This window comes from Lepidothrix coronata, unplaced genomic scaffold (assembly GCF_001604755.1).
Source record: "Lepidothrix coronata isolate B3197 unplaced genomic scaffold, Lepidothrix_coronata-1.0 Scaffold197, whole genome shotgun sequence".
Taxonomy (NCBI): domain Eukaryota; kingdom Metazoa; phylum Chordata; class Aves; order Passeriformes; family Pipridae; genus Lepidothrix; species Lepidothrix coronata.
Window position 1 is genome coordinate 434,822 of NW_016690377.1, and position 18,840 is coordinate 453,661.

Here is an 18,840-nt window from a genome sequence, read left to right on the forward strand (position 1 = left end):
TTTTAGTAACTTGGAGTATGTATGGTTTCCAGATGTCTCTTATTTAACATTAAGAAAGACCCTTTTATTTTTTTTTTTTGCTTTCCTGCACTCGTGACTTGATATTCCTTGGAATGATGGAGGTGACGTACAGGGATGTTCTGCACAGAGCAATCCAGCCGTGCTGGGTGAGTGGGCTCAGACATCTGCATAGTATCATTCCCCTGTCACCAGCTGATGGTGGTATAATTAGAAAAGTCATTAATCCTTGCTCAGCAGTGCTGGAAACTATTTATAGCAAGGTAGAAAACCCTGCACGTGAGGCGAGGGTGGATATAGAAATTGCTTCTGGTGCCATGTGTGTTGTGGGGCCCAAATCAAGAAGGTAATTTGCTTCTGGGAGGGAACTTCCCCTTCTGGCCATATGCAGACAGGTGCAAACTGCCTCCTCTGACCGGGGTATCACCCTCTGGGCTGGCCGTGGGGGGCTGCTTTGGGCATCCCCTGCAGGCTGTCACCATCCTGGGCTTGAGGGGCCTGGGAAGAGCCTCATGGTGCCTGTGGAAGAAGGCTCTTGTGGGTGCCTGCCCAGCTGGTCTGCGTCTCCCATCGCTGTGGGCAGCCTGTGCCACGTCCCAGCCCACGCTGCTCACCCCTGGGCTCAGCCATGGGGAGTTTTCAGGATGCTTTGGCAGGTCAGGACCCATCACTCACCTCTCCCCCCCCGGGTTCTCCTGTGGCAGCTGTACCTGTTCCCTCGGTGTGTTACCACTCTCTAACTCCAGACTGATGCTGCTGGTGTGGGCAGAGGTTGGTCCCTGAGCCAGAGGAGAAACTGGGGCATTGGCCGTGCTGGGTAAGCCAGAGGCCAGGGAAGCTGCTATTTACAGGCTTCCAAGATGCAGCTCAGCCTGGGCTAAGGTCCATGTTTTCCCTGTGCCAGAGCCAATCTTTCCGCTCGAGGGGCTCCATCATCTCCCAGTGCCTGGGCTTTGCCCTGGTGCCAGCCCCCCACTGCCCATTCCCCGTTCCCAGCACCAGGGCAGGGGCTGCAGGAGGGCTGGGAGGGACCCTGAACTTTCTGGAGCAGAAAAGAGGCTGCAGTGGAGAATGGCTGGAGCTTGGATGTGTGTGAGGAGCCTGCAGGGCTGGCGTGGAGGTAACTCCTGCTGGGCAGGGGAGCACTGCAGGCAGCTGGGGGAGTGGGGAACTGGGGGAGCCACGGTGCTGTGCTGGGGTCAGCTGAGGTGGCATCGATCCGAGAAACACTCCCGTTGTCGAGTTAAACACTTCACTGGGTTTTGCCTAGTGAGGCACAAATAGCCTGTCTGTGTGCTGGCAGCCAGGCAGCAGCGTAACCACAGGGGAAATATGTTTCTGTCTGGGCTCGCTGCATCTTCCAAGCTTTGCTGGGAGGATTTCTCAGAAGAGAGCGGAGAATTATTTTAGCCTCTGACATTAGCAGACCAAGCCTTGCCCTCCTCAGCAACAGGACTGAAATCCCTCTCACAGTGGCCTGGTGGGCAGCTGCCCCCTTCTGTTGCTGCAGGGTGGGCAGCAGGGATGAGGGAGAGGACCTGTTGGAGACGGGGCACTCACTGTTCCAGCATTGCAGGAAATCCCAGTGCCGGCTTGGGCTGTCAGAGGCTGCACTCGGGCTCTGTGCTGTGCCTGTGGTGAGCCTGGATGATAAAAGGTGACCTCGGAAATTGCAATTCCAAACATCTTCCCCTCTCTGGGAACGATGGCATTGTTCCCAGTGTTTCAGGCTGGGACTGCCTGGGGCTCTTTGTTTAAGCTCCCTGGGTGCTGCAATTCTAGCACAGAGCCAGCGTGGCTCTTCCAGAGCCGGAAATCCTGGAAGGCGGCTGCGGATCAGCCTTTGTTATCCTCAGGATTAAAAACTGCAGTTGGGGATGAACTGACAAAATCAAAGTAACTTATCTAGGGACATCCTGCGGGCATATTTAGCAGTGTGATGGAGCCAGGGTCAGCCACTCCTTCACGTTGTTTCAAGCAGCACGAGCTGGCAGGAGGGCCCACAAACCTCAGGGAAGAGGCATGGAGCGTTTTAGACACGCCCAGCAAACTTTGTCTTGCAAAGAACTTGCTGCTGTCCACTCTGATTTCAGTGCTGAACGTCAGGAAGGGAGAAGTCCAAAGGGCATCGTGCCTCAGTGCAGGAAATGGAGCCTGGAGAGCACAGTACAGCCCAAGGGAGGGAAGGGGAACAGCTCATGCAGAGAGGAACACCAGATGTTGCTGCATTGCACAGTGGAGCATCATTTCTCCTCTCCTCAGAACTCACTCTTGAATCCACAGGCTGACATTCGACTGCAGACCTTCCAGGGGAAGGTCTGGAATGGTGTCCCCTGGACAGTGTGGCATTCACCACATGTCAGTTGTTTTACTGGACTGAGACAGAAAGTAGATTTTTAAAGTGAAAGATGCAGGTCCTTGCAGCAATCCCCCTCCATCTGACAAGGTGACCTACACCCAGTCCTGGTGCTGCTGTGCTCGGGCAGGTTTTGCAGTGTCCTTTGGCGTGCTCTGATGTGCAGGCACTGAGCTGTGAACACACACAGCAGCTGGGCCTCCCAGTGCCCTGTGAAAAACCCAAGTATTTCTTTCCCTTTGCTTGTTTCCCTTCCTCCAGTGCCTTTGCCTCGCCCCCGACCTGTGCCATGGCCGCTGATTAAGAAAATGGCTTTGAAGAAGCAGGTTTCTCTTTTTCCTCTCTGGGGAAAGGAGGGTAAAGAGCTTTCACACAAGGGCAGATCAATAGTCCTGCAGAGCCTGGTTCCCTGTTATCCTCAGGGCTCTTTGCTGCCCCAGGGCTGAGGGTCCCATGTGGGGAACCCCCAAACGCTGCTGTGCTGGGTGAGGGCTGTGCCTTTGGCCTTGCTTGCAGGGGCCTGGATCCCTGCACACCCTAATTAATGCCAATCAATTGCTGACCGGATAATAGGTCCGTATTTAATTGGTGGTTGAAAAAGATTTTGCTGAGCAGCCCTGTGGGGTGATGGTTACTGGACCATGTGCTTGCCATGGGCAGTGCTTGGCTTGGCCTTTGGGAGGAAGCGGGGCTGGTGGAATGGGCAAATTAATCAACGTGACTGCCCACCAGAGGAAAACTAGAGAGAAATGGATTTTTTTCTCAGGAAGGGAAAAAAGCAGAGTTCCCATAAAAATACAAGGAATCTGAAATAATTCATTCCCATAACGTGTGTGTGGGGGGAAGGGTGAGCTTCCTCTGGGCAGGGAGGTTGGATGGGAAGTTCAATTCCTCCCTCGGCTGCAGGGCTGGGGGTGCCTCCTGTGCTGGCTCAGGGTGCCGTGTCCGTCGGGCTCGGGGTGTGTGTGGGGCCAGGCTGGGAGTGCTGGGAGGGGAACCCCCGTGCAGGTGGCGTGGGGACATCTCAAGAACCAGCCTGAGACATCGTCAGAGTGTTTCCTTCCCAGCCGGCGTCAGCTCGGCACGTTCATTCCTTTGTCCTGATCTTCTGCATCCAGAGGCAGCACAGCATGTCCAGAGCCTTTCCAGGGAGGAATCAGCTCCAGTCTGTGCTCTGCTTTCTTCCGTGGCTGCCGTAACCTCCCCTTCTTTGGAGAATAAGATGTTAAAGAGCTTTTGAAAATGATCAAACCCTTCAGTTTCACTACTGTGATTAATCAATCACAGCTGCTGCTTTACAGCTCCTTGTTTTGATGTGTTTCAGGTTGTTCCAAAGTTAGCCCAGCTCAGGGCCAGGAAACACATTCCTGAGCCCTGCAGGGTGCTGGGATGGAGCAAAAGCTGAATTTTCAGCATTATTTCCAACATTTTTTGTGCCGATGCTGCCATTCGTTACCAGGGAGCATGGGATGCTCCTAGGAATTACATAATCCTAAAAAAAAAAAGTGAGGAAGGGATTTAAGAACCATCTTTTCCCTGGATGGCAGCTGCATCATTGCAAATATTGTCTGATCTGCCCTTCTTAGCACTGAAGTATCTGAGACTCCAGGTGGCAGCTCTAAAGGGTTTGTGTCAGTTTTGGAGGCTTAGTTAAATGTTCCTTAGCACTTACTTTTTTTACAGCTAAAGAGCCAAGCAGGATCACGAAGCATCACAGCTCAGATAGTTTGTAAAACTGCTGTCAAGCCGATTAAGCTGGAAATGGAAAATTTGTTGGTGAAGTCTTTTCTAATATTTGTGTGATTGGGGGTGATTTGAAGTCCATTTCACTGCCGAGGTGAGGCCCCAGGTAGCAAAAGAGCAGTGGCGTGGCTCAGCCTGCTGCATTGCACAAACAGAATCCCCGAGACAAAGCATATTTACTTTGTCTGCAAAGTATATTTAGCAGAAACAAATCAAACTACACAGACTCGCTTCTTGAAGGTCCTGTCAACACCCCCTTAGTGCCTCTCAGCCACGGCTGGGCTGTGGGTGCCCGCAGAGCTCTCCTGAGCCCATTTTTGCCATTGCTCCATGGTGTGTGCAACAACTGCTTTCCAAAAGGGTGAACTGATTAAGGTGCAGCATTTTTATCAGCCTCTGGCAAAGCTGACACCTGGACAGCAGAGCAGGCTGGGGAGAAAAGGGGGAGCCCTGTAAGCGCCCTGCTTAGCCAAATGTCCCGGAGGGGAACGATGAACGCTTGCTTTCACCTGGCTCTGGAAGTGAATCTTGGCACACAAGGCATCTGTGCCCCTGTTCCTCCCGACGGCTGGGGGCTGCAAAGCCTTTGAGCCACTTCCCCTCCCCTGCAGAGACCCAGCACCCTCATCCCTGCTGAGGGACCTGCTGAGGTGGAGCAGAGCCAGATTAACTGCCTTTGTCCTGGTTGTTTGCACAGCTGCACACCTGGAAATGTCACCTCGCAGGGCTTGAAGCAGAACTCTCTGCTCTGTTTCTTACCTCACCTGCAAGGCTCGTCTGCTGGCAAATGAGGTGCCTGCTAATTCAGCAGAGCTGGGATAGAAACCCTCCCTGGTACCAGCCAGTCCACTGCAGGCAGAAAGGAGGGCAGTGAGATGACATTGCTGCTGCAGGTGTGTGTTGGCAGAGGGAGGGTGTATGGGAGTGTGCTCACCTACACCCTGGCTTCCAGGACTGTCAGTGTGAATTCTCCAGTGGTTTTGCCTGGGCATATTGTGCACAAAGATAAGGGAAATCCACCCTCTTTCCAGATTAAGCTGTCACTGGATGTCAGAGTGGAGACATGGTTTGGTTGGAGCCTGGCTCTGTGTCACAGCCTCTGTGTGCATGGTGCTGTGTTAGGGATTGTCTCCCCATCATGTGCAGTTTGCAGGGGTCTGCATTTCCCCCCCAGTTTCTCCTTTCCCTGATTATTGCCTTGCCCTCCTCTGCTCTGCCCCTGGCCTGGGGCACTTGTTCATTGCCTGCTGCCTCCCCTGAGGCCACGACCACCCTCTGGCTGGAGACAAACCCACCCCGTTCTCTCTGGTATCTGCTCTCCTCCTCCCGCTGCTTTGAGGGAGCCATTCCTGCCCCTGCCGGGACTTTCCTCCTGCTATCCCTGTGTGCTGTGTGTGGCAGGTGCCTGCAGTGCCAGGCTTGCTCACTCCATAAATCCCGGGTATTAAAATGAGCGTGTCATCTGCAAAAGTATGAGTCTGTAAGTAAATATGTTCCCCCTGGCACCTGTGATACCCTTCACAGCCTCTGCCCTGCAAATCAGACCTGCACATCCTTCTGTTTTCACAGTGAGGAAAATCACAGAATCGTGGGATGGCTTGGGTTGGAAGGGACAGTAAAAATCATCCAGTTCCAACACCCTGCCATGGGCAGGGACGCCTTCCACTATCCCAGGTTGCTCCAAGCCCCGTCCAACCTGGCCTTGGACACTTCCAGGGATGGGGCAGCCACCGCTTCTCTGGGCAACCTGTGCCAGGGCCTCCCCACCCTCACAGGGAGGAACCTCCTCCCAAAACCGATCCAAATCTCCCTTCTTTCCGTTCAAAGACGTTCCCCCTCGTCCTGTCGCTCTCTGCCCGTGTCAGAGCTGTCCCCGAGGAGGCGGCCGGGGGACGCGAGAGATGCGGGGCCCGGGGGCTGCGGGGGCTGCGGGATGCGGAGCCCGGGGGATGCGAGGTATGCGGAGCCCGGGGGCTGCGGGGGCTGCGGGGGCTGCGGGCCGGGGGCTGCGGGCGGGCGGGCGGCCCTGCGGAGCGCGGCGGAGCCAATGGCGCTGCCGGGGAGGAGCCGCGGCCCCGGCCCGGCCCCGCCCGCCGCCCCCCGCCGCACTCGGCCTGGGCTCTCCGGAGCGGCGGCAGCGGAGCTGCGGCGGCGGCCCCGGAGCCCCGCGGGAGCGGCCCCGGAGCCCGCCTGGAGCGGCCTCGCCGCGCCCGAGGCAGCGGCCCCGCCGGCACCGACCATCGCCCCGGAGGCACCGGCCGGACCCGAAGGTACCGGGCACCGACCCGCGGCTCGAGCGGGGGCTGCCGCGGGATCTGTTGATGGGAGTTGGAGGAAAGTTTGCCGGGGAGTCGGAGCGGGTCGGCCGCGGTGCCGGCGCGGGCGGGGGGAGGCGATCCGGTGCCCGCGGGGAGCGGCTGCCGGGGCGGTTCGGGCGATGCCGGCGCCGCTGCGGATGGAGCCGGGCTGGGCTGGGGGTCCGCCCCGGCGGGGAGCGGGCGGCTCTGCCCCCCGTGCCGCCCCCGGACCCGCGGAGGGAGGGCGGCGGTGACCGGCGCCCGCCCTGCGAGCGCTCCGGCCCCGCGCCGGGTGTCGGTGTTTTCCCGGTGGAGTTTTTACGGAATGCTGTATCCACCTGGGAGGCGGCGGCCGGGGGCAGCCAGGCCTCTGGGTGCGGGACCCCGGGACGCAGCCCCGGTGGTCGGTGCAGCTCGGGGTGCTCTGGCGGAACGGGCTCTGCGCGGGCTTCCCTGCGGTCCGGCGTGGGAACGGGAGCTCCGGGGGCTGCGGGGTGCGAGCGTGCGTTCCTGCAGACGCAGGAAAACAACCCTGTTCTCTGTGTTGTTTGGGAAGTTTGGAGAACTTCCCAAGCCAGCAGGTCGTGGAGAGCAAAAGCACGACTCCAGGGAGGCGGCTGAGCTGGGGGCTGGGGCCGCCGTCCCCGGGGACAGCCCCGACCGACTGCAGCGGCCGCTCCCGCCGGCCGAGGGGACCGGTCCGAGCAGCGCCGTGGGGCTGCCTGGCCCCACGTGTTGCACTGGGGCTGTCCGTAGGTCAGAGCCAAGCCAGGGCTGTTCCTGACACAGAGTGAGCGAGGTGACACCTGGTTTGGGCTGTGTGGAGGATCTCTGGCAACTGACCCCCGAGCTGTCTGGATTGCTGGTGAACGCACTCCCTGGGTTAGTGAGACCGGACCTGGGCAGTGCTCCTCGGCTCCTGGTGCTAATCATGCTCTGGTTGCTGCCCTTGGGGCAGCCACACGCTCCTTTTGCCCTCCTGCGATTCTGAAGTTGCCTGAGTGCACAGTATTGGGCGAGTAGATTTGCAAAAGGTTTGCAGAGTGTTGAGCAGACAGTTAAAAATCACCAGTTTGCATTTTCTGCATGTGAGGCTGTGCTGTTTGCTCTCCCAGGAGCACGTGCAATCCCCCTGCAAAACACAACAGCCGGCACCAGAAGGTGAGAGGTGAGCGGGGGCGATACTGGGGAGGGGCAGCTCGGAAAGGGGGGTGCTGGGCAGAGGGGCTTCAGCTTTGGGACCCTCATCATTCCACAGGAAGGGGACAGTGACCTGGAGCATCGCCTGGCACTTCTTGCACTGTGCTGTGGGCAGGGGAATGACAGGGACCTGATAAACAGTAAGAGGTATTTTGCTAAAGGTTCTAGACAGTGACTCATCTACTGTAGGAAGGGACAGGAGGGAGGGGCAGCACAGGAGCTTTCTAGAGTAAAAACGGGTCTTTCCCCGTGATTATATCAGAAACAGGAGGTCAGGAATCCCTTTTTACTCCCAGAACAGCGCAGACCTGTGGGTTACAAACCTCCTGATGCAAGTGCCTCCTGCATCCCTGTCCCTGGGGAGGATCCTGCCTTCTGACTGTGTCCTGGGGTGGGACTGTTCCAAAATTTGGGGTGATTTCCAGCCCTCACAATTGATCCTATCGTTCTTAATCACTTCTGAGTCACTCCAAGTAATTGATCCTTCTCTGTACATTGCACCAGGATTCTGTGTGTCCCTGGCCAGCTGAGGGGTTTCAGAGGTCATTTTGCTTGGCTTTGAGTTGTTCAGTCTTAACTTTACTCCGACATCCAGCCTTCCCCCCTCGGGTTTTTCTGCTCTCCTCTGCCCTCTCCTGCCCTGGACAGCCTGGAGGAGGTTCAGTGCTGCTGCCTTTCACTTTCCCAGGTGTGCTGCACCCTGAGAGGCCTCCCCAGCTCTTCACAGTACTGCTGGCTGTGCCCTCTTGAAAAGGTGTCTGTGTAAGGAATTTTGCTGATATTTGCCTGGATTTGGTTTATTTGCTGCTTCCAGTTTGCAGAGGAATTGGTGCAGCTGGTTGGTCCTTGCTGACTGAGCACCTGAGCAGCCGGCTTCCTCCCTGGGGATTTATGGCTTCTGCACCACCTCTCCCCCTCTTCCTGCCTGTGGATTTACCTGGGAATGCTGGTGGCTGGTCTGGTCTGGTCTGGCTGTGGATTTATCATCTCTCCCTGCAGGGGTGTTGCAGGGGGCGAGGAAAGATCCCCAGATCCCCCGAGAGACAGCCCTCATCCCCCACATCAGTGGTTGAGGGGAGACAACAACAGTGGGGCGTTGTTGAGAATTATTCCTTTTCAAGAATCAACTTTTGACCGAAAGTTGGCACCTTTTGAGACCCGTGAGTCTCTAAGCAGACGCCAGATTTCTTTCAGAGTCAGGAGGACTCTCCAAACCTTAGAAATGGCTACAGTCTGAGATGAATCCTGAGGCTCACGGGGCTGGTCCTGGCTGGTCCCTGCACTGGGTGCCCTGGGCACCTTCGGATCTGGGCGTCTCACTTTATCTGGGTTAAGCTCCCAAGGAAAGAGGTGTGACTTGAGATCCAGAACTGGTTTGAGAGATCAGAACTGGGCCAATTTCTAGGCCAGAACGGGGCTGCTGATGTCCCCAAGGGTGGATTTGGGTACAGAAACGGATGAAGGTCAAGGTTCTCACCTCCCTCCATTGCACAGGTGCCTTCTGCTGAACACAGAGGGGGTCATATCCCTGACAGCTGCTGGGCAGGTAGCAGGACATATGGAAGCTTTATTATTCCTTTCAGAGCATGAAAAAACACCCCTTGCTGAGAAGTACTGGAGCTGTGAAGTGCAGACGGGGCTGCCCCCAGGAATAGCAGCAGCCTCAGGGCATGGGGAGGAATCTTTCCTCAGTGCTGTACCACCTCACCCTCTGCAGAGAGTGTTCACTGTGCTGCATCCCCAGAGGAAGGTTTAAGAGAATCAGGCTTTGCTGTGACCCTCAGGCAGCGTGTGGGTGAGCCTGGATGGAGGGAGGGTTGAATGGGACGGTGCATCTTTGCCCCTTGGTTTCAGTTCTCCTGCGATTTCCAGGGTGCTTTGCTGTCACCACGCTCATGTCCCCTGCCCTCCAGGGAAGGCTGTGCCAAATGCTCCTTTGCAGACCTGCTGGAGTGGCAGGGAGGCAGCCCAGGCAGTGCCCAGGTCGTGGGGCACCTCTGGGTGCTGAGGGCTCCCTGTGCCCTGCCCGGGGCACAGCAGGGTCCAGTGCCCAAAGGCTGCCCTGCTCCGTCCTGCAGCCAGCTTGGGAGGTTTGGTTAAGCAGTGCTTTTCTCTAGGCGTGTATGTGAGTACGTTTAAAAAGTCAAAAGGAATTAAATACGTATTTTTCTGGGCTGTGGCTCGTGCTGGAGCTGTGCACAAGAAAACAAAGGGTTTTCCAGGGTCGCTCGTGCTCTGCTGTCAGCTCGTGCCTGCTCAGCCCGGCCCTTGAACAAGAGCATTTGGGTCTTAGCGTTTCTGGTCACCTTGCAGCAGACACAGGGGGTGGTTTCTGCTCCTCCTTTGCTCCCTGTTCTGCTGACAGCTGCGTCTTCCTCAGCCTGGAGGTGTGAGTGCTTTACCTGCCACCACCTCCTGCTCTGCAGGCGTTTTGCAGGGACTGGGGGGAGCTGTGCCACTCACTTCTCCCTTATTAACTAGAGGGGAATAAAGTCGCAGAGAGATCAGATTTGGAGAAAGACCCAGAGTTCCAAAATGCTCCCAGAGGATAGATCCCTAATTGCTCTCTAATTGCATTAGAGTTTAATTTGTTGTTGTTTTTACTGTAATGTTCCCATTTTTCTCGATAGTTTGCTTTGTTCCATTAACTGGAAATAGCTGGAGATGAATATTTGCAATATCAAAACTTGCCTGTCGTGCAATGCTTGACAGGTTTTAGGCCTTTTCTGTGCTGGCAGGGGACATGGGGGGCTCTGCCTGCCCTGGCTGTGGGGACTCGGGTGGGTTGCAGAGCTCACCCCGGGGCAGCGTTTTGCTGTCTGTGCAGGTCCAGCCCTGGGAGTTTTGGTGGCCGCTGTCCTGCTTCCAGGAGACACAGAAAGCTGAGCTGAGCTGGCCCCAGAGCAGCTCACGGGCAGCTGCACTTCAAAGGGCTTGTTTAATCCATTTCTCCCGAGCACAGGGGGGGAGCAGGTCTGGAAATGAAACTGGGAAGGCTTCAAAAAGGGCTTTCAGGAGCTCCATTTAGAAAGCAATAGGGGAGAAGAATATTGCTGCTCTTAATTTCAAAGCAGAAATATATTTACTTTGCCTTGTTAAAGAGGAAATTGGGTAGAAGATGTAGTTAGGCTTGGACCTGCTTCTTGCCAATGCGTCTTTGTTGGTGAAACAAATCCTGAGGGTGGGAGAGCATGAATAAACCTTTCCAGTCTATCAGCCTGAGTACTCGAGGCCCTAGAGGTGTCACCTGTGTCCTGCCTACGTATCACACACATGTCACTTGTGTGAGCCAAGCCCAGCTGCCCGTGAGCTGGGTGTGACAGAGCTGCACACACGGCCCTCAGGAAACAGTCTGAGCATGAGGAGATGTGGAGAACTGCACTGTGAACTCAAAACTGCTCCTAAATTTGATCCAGCCGCTTAAAAACAGTGGGTGGACCCGGTGGTGAAGTGAGACATCGATATTTAAAGCTGCCTTGAAGGATGCAGCCAGAGACATGACACCCAGCAGTGAACTGCGAAGGTGAGACATGCTCTGGTTTCAAAATTCACCGAGAAAATGGGAAAAGCTTGGAGCACTGGATCTGCAGCGCCTGGAGGGGCTTGTCAGAAACCCCAAGAATGGGATGGAATTGAACACCCACTGCTTTTGAAGTTGTAAATTAGTCGGTTAAACCTGCTGTTGTACAGAATGCTGTGCAGGCCCCTCTATTATCTGATATATAATAAGCACATGTGAGCTGATGGCATTAGAGGCAGAAACTGTTGTGGTCTCGGTGCATGGTGAGGGTGCTCAGGCTGGCAGTAACTCTGCATCCCCGGACACTGGTGCCTTCCATGTCTGTGCTTTCCACCTCTGAGCTTCAGAGTCTTGGCTGCAGTGACAGCACGTGGTGGAGAGAGCCAGAGTTTAGCCTGACTTAAACTGACTTAAAATGCAAACTAATTAATCAATTCTGTGTTTTCCGTCCCACAATGTCACTGGTGCAAACATCAAGATGATAACTGTGGATTCAACTGCTCATTTGAAAATACTGAGCAATTAGACAAGTTTATGACAATATTATTTCCTGCCACCAGAGATGCTCCATGATAGCACTAATTGTAGCGATAATTAATCCGTCTCATTTTCGGGCACGCGGCTGTAGTTCATGGCAGGCTGGCAGGGAGAGGAGCCACACGGAATGTGGGGGCCCATTGTTTTCTCTCATTAGTTGTCAGAGGGTTTCTCTGCCCTCTCAGCTTGCTGTGCTGTCGTGGAGAGGGGCTGGGCTGTGGCTCCCGGGGGATCCCCGGTCTGGGCACGGGGCAGTGAGGGCAGAGGGACACGAGGAGCCCACCTGTAGTGCCCTGCTCTGACAGCGGGCAGGAAAGGACCTCAGAGAGCAGCAGGGATGCTTTTGGTTCTGCAGAACACACAGAAAGCATTTTTGAGCCTTTTTTCCTGCCTAGCCAGACTGGAAGGCTGATGGCCACGGCTGCAGGGTAACCTACAAACCCCACTTGGAAAACTGATGTTGTACAAAACACGTTAACTCGTTTTAATGCCTTTCTATCGAGTTCCACAGGGGGTGCCTAATAAATGCTGTAGGAATAGGAGTCCCCAGACTATGCAGGGAGAGGAGACCTTTCCAAATCTGTGAGTCAGAGCCGGTCTCCGAAAGGAGCAGCCGGTGCCCAGCCTGGAGTGTGCCCGGCTCCAGCCCTTCTGCAAAGGCAGTTTAATTTCTCACTGACAAAAATAGAGCAGTTTGCATTTCTGGAGACCCTTTGGCACACGGAGCTGGAGCACTGCAGTGGGCATTGATGAACCATTTCTCATTGCTCATCTGTTGGTAAGGGACAGAACAGTGTTTTTTTCCAGAGGGGAAAATGAAGCATGAATTATCTGAGTGGCTTGCTGAGATGCTTCCAAGCACAAGGAAGGGAGGTCTGACATAAAATTTAAAAGTCCAGCATGCTTCTGCTCAGCGTGGCTGAGCGTGGGAGATGTTCCTGCTTCTTAGAAGAGAGTTAATACAAAGAAAAGGAGGGTTTTGTTTTTTTCTTTTTTAAATCAGGGGTGGGCAAAGAAAAAGCTGTAGGAAGGATGTCAATGTTTTGTGTTTTACTTAAGGTAAAGCTCCTTGTTGGTTGCTGGTGCTCACAAAGCTAATTGACAAATTACACGATAATGAGAAGGAGTTTAATGAAATCTGCTGATGTGGGTTAGAGGATGTGGAATTTGGATGCACAGTTAAATTAGGCCAGGGGTTTAGCTCCTCTGTGCTAAATGGGGGACTCTGGAAGCATTTGCATTCCCGGTGTCTTGCTTCTAAATCATTTCATTGATGACAAGAAGCTCTGCTGTGGCAGGGAGCTGTGGCTGAAGGAAGGTGAGTCCATCAGTCATTGCAGGCAGGGAGGGTTCCTGGCCAGAGTTGCTGGACTGCCTTGCGGGCACCTGAGCTCCTGTAAATCCTCACCTGGTGGCACTTGGTGAGGCAGCTCTGGCTGGCAAATACAGGGTGAGTGAGGGGCCATCCCAGGGAGGGGAGAGGAGCTCAGCCAGCCCGCTGGAGCTTGGCTGACAGTGGGGATGACCAGGAGTGTCTCTGCTGTCTCTAACCTGGTTAACCCGGGCTGGGCCGGGAGTGTTCAGCACTGTTGGCAGCGACGTTAAACTCATCTGGGGTTGGTGCTGCTGAGGCTGAAGCTGGTTTTGGGAAGAGGTGCTTTAGCTTAGCCAGCTAGGCCAGCATGCAGGCTTTTATTAGGGATCCAGAATTAAAATAATCCCCCATTGGCGATGGACAGATTTGTTCTCTGGAGGCCTCTCCTAAGCCCGTTGCCACCTTACATGGCTTTGCCTCTTGGGTTTCTGAGCTGAGGCTGATGGGGACTGACAAGCCCTGATTATGCAAAGTACCAGAGGCGACGGGCTGCCGGCATGGGATTCGGCTCGCCTCGCTTCCTGCCGTTTTGTACGTTATTAGGGAGCCACAGGAAAAAGTAGGTCCTGCTTATCCAAAAATAGACGTGGCGTCCCGACGGTGGGTGCGGAGCGGGGCTGTGCGGGAGCCGCTCGCCGGCTGCTCCCCCCGCGCCGCGGGGCCCGGCCCGGGCAGCGGTGACCCCCCGATTTTGGGGGTGCCCCCCAGCCCGGCATCGCCCGCGCTCGGGCAGCGCCGGCGCTATTTCTGCCTCTTTTTGTGAGCACCCGCCGTTTCCATGGCAACCGCGAGCATCGCGTGGTACCCCCGGCTCCGCCGCACCCCGCGCTCGGCCCCGCGACGCCCCGACGGCCGGCGGGGTCCCTGCGGGCCCCGGGGGGCTGCGGCAGCCCCTGCTCGGGGCTGGGGGCACCGGGAGCTGCCACCGGCGCGTCCCCGGGTGCTGGGGTGGGAGGGGAAGGAGCAGCACCGGGGCTTCGGGCCGGGCTGTGCCGGACCGGGCGTCCTCCCCAGGCAGGGGCTTGGCCGGGGCTCAGTCGAGGGGAATCTGTTCCTGCGGGAGGTGCCCACAGCAGTCGGGTCCCGGGCCAAGGTCCCTCCTTTGCTCTCCATCCCAGTGCGAGTCCCTCCCCTCTGCATCTGACTCCAGCAGCCCCTCCATCTCTGTGCAGCCTGCACAGGTCTGCTTTTAACCCGTCTGTCAGGGGGTTTCTGGGCTGTCCCTGCTGCTGAGGGTCGAGCTGTGCTGGGGTGAGGGACAGAGCCCCATCCTTGAAGTGTGCAGGGTGCAGAAGTGATGCCCTGAGGCACAAAATTTGATTTCGGTTCCTACAAACCGTAATTAGGCAGTCTTAATATATCAGTCTCCTTTTTAAAAATGTATTTTCATTCAAGTCAGCACGTGTTTGCAATTAAACCCTGCCACGAGATGTGGTGTGAATGATTAGAGCAGTTCATGTGCATAACGGGATACTCACATTTGGGGGGGGATGTGCCACTCCCAGAACTGCAGCGTGGCTCCCACTGAACTTGGCAGCGTCCTTCCCTCATCCCTCCTGAGGCAGTTTGGGGCACAGAGGGCTTGTCTGTGCTGCACACCCGGATCTGTCCTTTGCTCTCTGGATCTCTGTGCCTGGAATTCCCTTCGCTTGCCTTTTGTTCCCACTTCAGACAGGCAGCAGGTCAAAAAGTCACCGCCTGGGTTTTGCTGCCACGTGCAAGCTCGAGCCCCATCCTGTGCTGCCCTGCCAGGTGGGTGCTGTGCTGCCCTGCCAGGTGGGTTCTGTGCTGCCTGGTGTGCTGCAGGTGGGGGCTGCACAGGCTCACCTGGAGCCTTGGCCCTGCTGCTCTTCTGCCTGCAGGGCATCACCTGTCCCTCCTGTCTCTCCTCTGCCAGAGTGCACTGCTGTTCCTGATGTGTTCATCAGGCTCTTTTCTTGCTTAGTTCTATTTATAAATGGTACCTTGATGATCAGGTGAGGAGATGGGAACATCTGGCAGCTTTCCCTCCGACCCAGAGTCAGTGAGTCTTGGGAATTCAGTGAGACATCCCTGGCAATTCCTCCCCACAGCGTGGAAGCAGAGAGGCTCTTCTTAAAATCCCCATCCATTGAGAGGGCACGGTTGCTGTCTGAGTGTCCCTTTCTTAGTCCTGGCAAACACAGAATCCCAGAATGGCTTGGGTTAGAAGAGACCTTAAAGTTCATCTCGTGCCAGCTCCCTGCCATGGGCATGGACACCTTCCAGTAGCCCAGGTTGCTCAGAGGCCCATCCAGCCTGGCCTTGGATACTTCCATCAAGAAGTTGATCCCAGTAAAGGAGCACCTTGCCTGCTTACACTGGGGGAAGTTGTGTGAAGTTGGGCTTTTGGGTTGCTCAGCTTGAGCCTCATCTGCACCGAGGCACCGCCTGCCCCATGTTGCTCTCTCTGTGCTGACACATGCAGCAGCCACGTGCAGGATCTCTCCTGCTCCCCAGCTCATGCCACACACAATCTTGTTCTGATTTTCAGGGCTCCAATAAAGCGTGTCAAAAGGCATCAAAGGCTGAGCGCAGAAGTGAAGCAAATTGACTCTGTGGAGGATTTAGGGAATGGAGGGAGTAGGGATAGACCCCAAACCAAACAAGAACTGCAGAGAAGGTGAAGCGTGGCAGAGATGGCAGATGTGCAGCACAGCTGGAGGGACATGGAGCATCTCTGATTTGGCAGGAGAAGGGGAAAACCTGTAAGTAGCACAGGAGATGTGGCTGGGAGGGATGTGCCACCATCACCTCTGGGACGCAGGATTGTCTGGGCTCTGTTACATCACTGTCTGTCGAGGGCCCTTCCCCATCTCTGCAGGGCAGGCAAGGAAACTCCTGTGCTGGTACAGGCAGAGGCTGCAGATCCCGTGGCTGTGAATTCAGGCTCTTGCATCAGCTCAGGACGGGCTGCAGAGGGTCCCACCATCACCATGGGATGGGGTGTCCTGTTCTGTCTGTGGCTGGGTGCCCTTCCCTGGGGAGAGCCAGCAGTGCAGAGCTGCCCTGGGCTGTCCCATCCCGGCCCTTTTCCTGGTGCTGGGAGGCTGCTGTGGCCTCCAGCACCCCGAGGGCTCCGTCCCGAGGTGATAAAAGCAGGAGGAGAATTGTGCTCAAGGAACAGGCTCAACCATCTTCGTTGTGCTGACAGTGCCAGGAAATCAGGCACTTCAAAAGGCAGTTTTGCATTTCTTCAGATGCCTCGGTGTAAGCGCAGTGACAGAGTTGCTGAAAGCACATTAATTATTAGTAAAGACTTTTTTTTCTTTTTATTGCAAGACAAATTAAACAACAGAAGAAAACAGGAGGTGTTACACGAGATGTTAATCCACGGGAGAGTGACAGCAGCAAAAGCCACAAATAATTCATAACATGAAAGTTGGGACATTTAATTTTTGGCTTCTTGTTAGCATTTGGCGTTCGTGCACATGCTCAGTTGCCACTTCTCTTGTGCTCCAGTACAGAGGTTTTGGAAGCTGTTAGTTCTGGAAAAGGTGATTACAGGCCTTCAAGATCATATTGGATAAGGGACCACAATTCTTTTCTTTCCTCTTGACTGGAAGAAGCCGAGTTGCTGAATCCAGTGCTTTGTCCTGTGGCACTCCTTGTCCTTGATTGGACAATGGGAAAAATGAACCTGTGCAGGAATTCCTGGTGCTCCACAACCAACAGGTGATGGACTGAGTGCCTCAGGGACCAGGTTCCTGGCAAGATGCTCCAACTATTCCATGATTCTGTGAGCCCTTCCCAGGGCAGCCCTAGCACAGGGTGAGGTTGTGTGTGTGAGTCTCTGTGGCTGCAGCAGCCAAGTCAGCAATTCCTGGGATGTCTGCTGATTCCTTCTATCCGTGTCCCTGAGGCACATGTTGTGGAGTTGAGACAGTGGTTTATGGCTGAAATACAGAAATAATTGACAGTGAATGCCACCAAGGCTGATCTGTGAAGGGATACGAAAGGTGAAGCTTGGAATTAAAAAACCTCTATCTGATTCATGTTTGCCACGTGCTCTGGAACTGTTGCTGCCAGACATGAATTTCCCATTATTAAAAAACTTCTTTCCCTATTCACTGAGCTCACTGCTCAAAGAAGGGGGCAGTGAACTTGAGAACGGGGTGTGCAACAGCACAGATAGAAGTGTCCTGCTGAGGGAAGATTGCTGGAAAGGAGATTACAGCAGCATTTATCAGAAACATGATGGGAAGTGTTTGCTGACAACACCAGCAGCTCGTGATGCTGCCGTGGCAGCAGCAAAGGGCCACAGCAGTCGGCACCTGCCGGAGCTCCAGCCTGGACTGAGGTCCTGTTCTACTGGGTCTGGATCCCAAAAGCACCTCCTGGAGGGGCCCTTCCACCACCGTGTGATGGGGACACATTCAGCACATGGCCCTGTCTGGTGGGATTCAGCTGGTGCCAAGCATTTCCTTAGAAAGGAATTTGGCTTTGCACGTGTCTCTGATGTCAGCTGTGGATTGCTGCCCTCTAAAATTTAGTGCAACTTAGTTAGCATCTTCCTGGCCGCTGCCAAAAGCTGGAGTCAGCCCCGTCAGATTGATTTTCACTGAGCTGTTGCAGTCACTGGAGCTGCTGAGGAGGATCTCAGCCATATGGCACAAGGTGCTGCAGGGGGGGCTCCCGTGGCACAGCGAGCGTGGCTGGAGATGCTGAGCTGACACGTGCAGAGGTCACAGATCTGGAGCAGGGAGGGGACTGGGCGCTGGAGTGTGGCACAGGAGGCCACAATAAACCCCCTGGAGGACACAAAGTGGTCAGTGCTTGTGGTGGAGGCCCCAGCACATCCCCACCCGAGGAGGAGACCAGGAGTGTCAGGTATTCACACCTCCCTGTGCAGACCCAGCCCTTCTGCTCAGCACAGGGGTGGGGTCCAGCTGACAGGGCTGCAAGTCCCACATTATTCCTTCAACTCCCAGCAAAAAAAGCCTCTGACTGAGAGTGTTGAGGGACACGTCCCACCCTGCTCAGCACCTGCAGCTCCCCTCGAGTGTCCCTCGCAGCCGAGGACACGCCGGGGGCTGCTGGCAGAGAAAACCCTCCTTTTGGGCAGCCAGGCTGTGTGGTGAGATCACTGAGGGCTGGTCACTCCTGGAGCACGTGTGGGCAGGGAGAGTCACAGTGGAACGAAGTGATTAGAAATACATAAATATTAATTGCTTATGAACTCCCTTTATGACACTTGCAGGCAGAAGAAGTTAATAAATCACTGCTGGGATTAGCCCACAGAAGGGCAATGCAGAGTGTATCTGAGAGGAGACAGGAGTGGGGAAGGGGAGCTTTTCTGGAGAGGAGGAAGCACCATTTTAGGCCAGACCCCAACAGCACAAAGCTGTTTTCTTTTTGCCAGGGTTCTGTGTCTGGAGTCTGCCTCTTGCTGCAGAGGGGAGCCTTTGCAGCTGAGCACAGATGCCATCAGCTGGGGCCACCTACGGTGACCTCGCTGTACCAGTCCCTTTGTAGGAACCAGACATTTGGTTCTTGCGTGTAGCAGAGTCCCTGTGCAGATCCCAAGGGAAATATCTGCCCTGGACCTCCCTGTGGTCTGGGTGTGAGACCAGCCAGTGCCACCCCGGGCACTGAGGCAGCTTTAAAACCTCATTCATTTCACTCCGTGTTTCCTGGACATCCTTTGGTGACTCCTGAGGAGGGAAAGAGACTTTTGCTCTTCTCTTGCATTTCTGGGGGACAGGTAGCAGCCTGTTTTCTCAAGTCTGGTACTTGAGTTTAAACTTGTCCTGGGGCTGTCTTGGTTTCAGTAGCA

General features: G+C 55.3%; 1 protein-coding gene across 1 annotated transcript in view; it reads left to right on the plus strand.

Moving 5' to 3' along the window:
• Window positions 1-6,237: 6,237 nt before the first annotated feature.
• ZMAT4 (zinc finger matrin-type 4) overlaps window positions 6,238-18,840 on the plus strand; it is a 45,304-nt gene continuing 32,701 nt past the window's right edge. The window contains exon 1 of the mRNA XM_017831931.1: window positions 6,238-6,387. The gene's annotated coding sequence lies outside the window, so the exon portion shown is untranslated. The remainder of the gene's footprint in view (window positions 6,388-18,840) is intronic.